Source organism: Urtica dioica, chromosome 2 (genome assembly GCF_054948205.1).
Source record: "Urtica dioica subsp. dioica isolate 48M chromosome 2, U.dioica_male_clone48M_v1_H2, whole genome shotgun sequence".
Lineage (NCBI taxonomy): Eukaryota > Viridiplantae > Streptophyta > Magnoliopsida > Rosales > Urticaceae > Urtica > Urtica dioica.
In genome coordinates, this window is record NC_142757.1 from 19,355,365 (window position 1) to 19,360,607 (window position 5,243).

The following is a 5,243-nucleotide window of genomic DNA, read 5'->3' on the forward strand; positions in this document are numbered from 1 at the left end:
ACATTTTGGCGCTAGAAGGAGGGGATCTCTCGACCTTGACGACGCATTCCCTCTACCAGTTTTCTCCCTTTGTTCTCACGACTCTCGAGAGATGAGTCACGTTCCTGCCACCTCCACGGGGACCCGAGCGACAGGCTCGAGGTACGGCCTTCGACGCCTCGCACATCGTCTTGAAGGGCAACCTCGCGATAGCGAGAGCCAGCCCCAAGACCCGATGATCGACCCCGAGGCCGAGCTCCGAGAGGACACGGCCCGGCGGCTTGCGGAGCTTCTTGACCGCCCCGGCGTCGACGGTACGCTCATAGCCGACCTCCTCGGCTATGACATTGAAGATAGGTCCGCCCAAGACGACTCCGACCCCGAATACGTGGGGGAGTCGAGGACCAATGAGGCAACGCCCAGCCTTGCCCCTACACGGCCCGAGAGGTCTAACAATGCTTTGGCCGGGCCGTCGCACCTAGCGCGGCAGCAGGCACGGTCACATTCCCGGGGACTCGCCCCCTCGGTTTCAAGAGGCGGCCGGACACGGCCCCTCGCCGAGGAGAGAGCGACTCTGGTAGATGATGGGGCCGATAGCCGAAGCGCCCGCCGGACGGTTCGACCAAGGGCGACCTCGCCTCACCCTGCGCCAAGCGTGGACCTTAGAGAGCGCTTGACGGCGCAGAGAAACTCCCGAGGGGAGGATCTCCGCCAAAGGCTAAACTCTCGGAGGGACGCACTCCCCGCCGCGACTCTCGGCCGGCCTCAGGCCAATGTCGTGGACCAAGCGTCCAACGAGCGCCAACCGGTGACTCCCGTGGCCCCGACGGTCGGCCCCGCTAACGGGCTCGACATGGTCACAATGATTCAGAGCCTCCAAAATCAAATCATAGAAATGAGGGAGTCAGGGAGGCAAAGGCCGTACGGAGGGATCGAGGAATCATACTCTCCCTTCGCCGCACAAGTCCTCGCGCAGCCATGCGTGGGAAACTTCAAGTTACCGTCCATTCCCCCCTACGATGGACGTACGGATCCCCACTTCCACGTCCGACACTATGAGACGTGGATGACGATGCAAGGGCAGACGGACGCCACCCTCTGCCAAGCCTTCAGCCTGACCCTCACAGGGTCAGGGTTTGAGTGGTTTCGAAGTTTGAGGCCGGGAAGCATCCCATCTTTCCAGGCCTTACGAGAGGCGTTCCTCGCCCGATTCGCCACCCTCGTGGCGCAAAAGAAACCAAAGACCCACCTCCTCTCTATCCGACAAGGAAGAGATGAGACGTTGAGACAATACCTCGCTCGCTTCACCGAGGAGTCTCATAAGGTCGAAGGGTTCGACGACAGGGACGCCATCACGGTGATCACTGAGGGAGTACGCACGAGCGACTTCCTCAAGTCTATTGTTGGCCAAGTCCCACGAGACATGGCGGAGTTAATGACGAGAGCCCGCACGTATATGGGAGTCGAGGACTATCTCGATGGCCGAGATGGCCGAAAGTCAGGAGGACAGGGGAGTCGCCGCCGCGACGATCGAGATGAAGATCGTCCCGACCCTCGGAAGAGAAGGAATAAGGGAAACCAGGCCCCTAACGGCCGCTCCCTTCCCGAGCCGAGGCCGCCGCATGTCGATAGCTTCCGAAAGTTTTCGCCATTCACTCCTCTGAACACTTCGCCAGAGCGAATCCTAGCTCTGCACCGTGACAAGTTGGGGAGTCCAACCCGTCTCACGAAGGATCCCGCCAAGAGGGATCAAAGTAAATACTGTGACTACCATCAAGATCACGGGCATCTGACATCCGAATGCTACCAACTCAAGCGTCAGATTGAGGCCCTGATTCAAGATGGAAAGCTGAAGGAATACGTCCTTAGAACTATCGGGACGGCCGCGGCGCACGGAGGCCGCCCGCGGCAAGGAAAGAAAGGTCCGGCGACGGTGACCGTCACGGACCGCGCGACAAACGAAGAACCGGAAAGCTCGCAACTTCACGTCGTGGGCGCGATCTTAGGCGGCCCGGAGTTCGGAGACTCGGCTACGCAGAGGAAGAAGTACGTGCGCGAAGTTTCCCAAGGGAAAATAGCGCACTACATCAACCATACGTACGAGGTCCCTCCTCCGGCCCCCTTCAAGTCCATGTTCTTCACCGGACAAGAAGCGGCGCGAGTACTCCATCCACACAACGACGCGATAGTCGTCTCTGCCCCGGTCGCCAACAACCTCATCCGGAGAATCCTGATCGACAATGGGAGCTCCGCCGACATAATCTTAAAGTCGGCGTTGGACAGGATGAAGCTATCCGGGGTAAGACCGACCCCAATCTCAACCCCGCTCTTCGGCTTCTCTGGGGAAAGGGTTATGACGGAGTGAACTATCGACCTCCCGGTTACCTTCGGTACGCCGGGGGGGCTCGAGGTTACCCACATCGTGTCATTCCTAGTGGTGGATCAGCCCTCGGCTTATAACATCATCGTCGGCCACCCGACTCTCAATCGGTTGAAGGCCATAACGTCCACGTACCACCTGATGATGAAGTTCCCGACCGAGAAAGGAATCGCCGTGATGTTGGGAGACCAATCCATGGCGAGGATGTGCTACATCTAGGGCGTGGACGGAAAAGGGAAAGGAAAGATGGTGAGCACCGTCTTCCAACTCGGGGACAAATTCCCGTGCAAGTTAGAGGAGGGAGGCACCTTCGGGGAGCTAGACCAAAGGGACGAAGTCGAGCGTCGAAAGGTGGAGACACCGGACGACCTCGTTCCCGTCGTGTTGGACGACGCCAAGCCTGACCAAGTGGTCAAGGTAGGCGCCCAACTCTCGTCTGAAGTCCGAACCGAGCTCGCCGCTTTCCTCCGAGAGCACAAAGATGTCTTCGCGTGGACACACGCTGACATGCCGGGGATCGACCCCGAAATCATGGTTCATCGTCTCAACGACGACAAGAGGGTGGCCGAGCGCGTTCAACCGCGACGGGCGTTCAGTGGGGAGAGGTACCAAGCCATTGGTGAAGAAGTTGACAAACTTCTCGCCGCCGACTTCATCAGGGAGGCGGAGCACCCCAAGTGGGTGTCCAATGTGGTAATGGTCAAGAAGCCAAACGGGAAGTGGCGGATCTGTATCGACTACAAAGATCTCAACAAAGCCTGCCCGAAAGACATCTTCCCTCTCCCGAGGATCGAGCAGCTCGTGGACGCCACTGCGGGCCACGAATTGCTAAGCTTCATGGACGCCTACTCAGGCTACAACCAGATCCGCATGCACGAGCCGGATCAGATTAAAACCACCTTTGTTACGAACCGCGGACTTTACTGTTACAAGGTCATGCCCTTTGGCCTCAAAAACGCGGGAGCGACGTATCAAAGTGTTGTCGCAGTTTTTCGGACAACGATTTAGGAGTCGTAGACGGTTAGACCCAAGGCCGGACCAAGTGGTCTCGTCTCGACTCGAGCGTGTCGGGCTTGGTATCCCAAGCCGTCCCTTAGATGTAGATGATCTCTATCTCGTCCAAGCACCTGAAACGTGAACAGAAAGGTGTGAACTACAAAGGGGAAACAGAGGGGTTGCCTCTGTTTACCTCTCCGACGCTCAACATTAGTAGGATTGAGGTGGTTTGTAGAGGGTTTAGTGTTTAGAGGTCGAGACTTGAGAGAAACGAGCGAGGTACGAGTTCGACAGCGTTTCAGTACTCAAATTCGGATTACCTGGGTCGAGGGAGAGACCCCCATATTTATAGGCAGCCAAGAGGTGTTTGAGGAACCCCTTGGCCGAGGGCCGGCTTGGAGGGCCGGCCTTGGAGCGCCGGCCGTGGAGGGCCGGCCTTGGAGCGCTGGCCGAGGAGGGCCGGTCTTGGAGCGCCGGCCGAGGAGGGCCAGCCTTGGAGGCCTTGGAGCGCCGGCCGTGGAGGGCCGGCCTTGGAGCGCCGGCCGAGGAGGGCCGGTCTTGGAGCGCTGGCCGAGGAGGGCCGGTCTTGGAGCGCCGACCGTGGAGGGCCGGCCTTGGGGCGCCGGCCGAGGAGGGCCGGCCTTGGAGCGCCGGCCGAGGAGGGCCGGCCTTGGAGCGCCGGCCGAGGAGGGCCGGCCTTGGAGCGCCGGCCGAGGAGGGCCGGCCTTGAAGCGCCGGCCGAGGAGGGCCGGTCTTGGAGCGCAGGCCGTGGAGGGCCGGTCTTGGAGCGCCGGCCACGGCGAGCGCCGGCCCCGGACGAGTGCCGGGCTCAGGACGGCCGCCAGCTTGGCCGTCGTCGATCTACCGGACCGAGACGGACCGGTAACATTAGCCCCCCGAGTTTATCATCGATTGTAAATCGCGTGGTAAACTCAGAGTCCGACGTTGGCCCATCGGAGAAGCCCGCCGTCAAGAGGTATGCTCCGACGTCCTTTCATGTTGTTTTTATTATTATATTTTTTGTCTATCGTGCTCGCTTCGTTATTCGCGCCCATGGACCCCATTGACCCGGGATGTGGGACCGTTGACGATGGCTTACACGACTTGTTTGAGGAAAACCACGTGGATTTGGATGCTTTTTGGGCTTAATTTTCGCCCCCATCAACACCACCCAACACTCGACACTCATCGCGTTCGTTCAACGCTATTGAGATGACCGGAGAGGATCTTTCACTGGTTGAAACGTGGCTGGCCGACGAGGGTGAGGGCGCGCGTGCCGGAGACGGCCAGCGCCGGCAGGAGAGCGCCGGCCTGATGGCACCAGCCGCCGGGGATGGCCGGGCCGACCAGCACGAGGCCGGCTTGGCCGAGGGACGCGCCATGGAGGCCGCGCGCGCGGGGGCGACCACCCAGGAGACCGGCGGCGCTGCGCAGGCCGCCGCCAACGCCGGGGGAGTCGCGCCTGGCTGGGTCGGCGCCGTCTGCGCTGGACCCAGCCCCGGGATCGCGCCAGAAGAGTCGCGCGCGGCGATCCCGACCGGGGAGCACGCCGACCAGGCCGAGGAGGCCGACGCCGGCGTGGAGGAGGCCGGGCCCGGCCGAGTCGGCGCCGTCTGGGGCGAACTCAGACTTGGGGGAGACGTCCCTCGTCCCGGGGGGGCCGAGCCGGCCGTGGAGGACGCGGGCGACGCGTCTGGCGAGGCCGACGCCGGCGAGGACGCGCTGGCGCAGAGGAGCGCCGCCCGGGGCGGCGTTGGCATCAGGGGGGACCCCACCCCCTCGGGTGGGGCTGCGCTGCAGGTGGTCGGCGGCCATGGGAGCCCAGGCGGGCCGGCCCCAGCCGGGCTGGAGCGCACCTACGTCGGGGGAGCGCCGCCGGCGGCGGCCG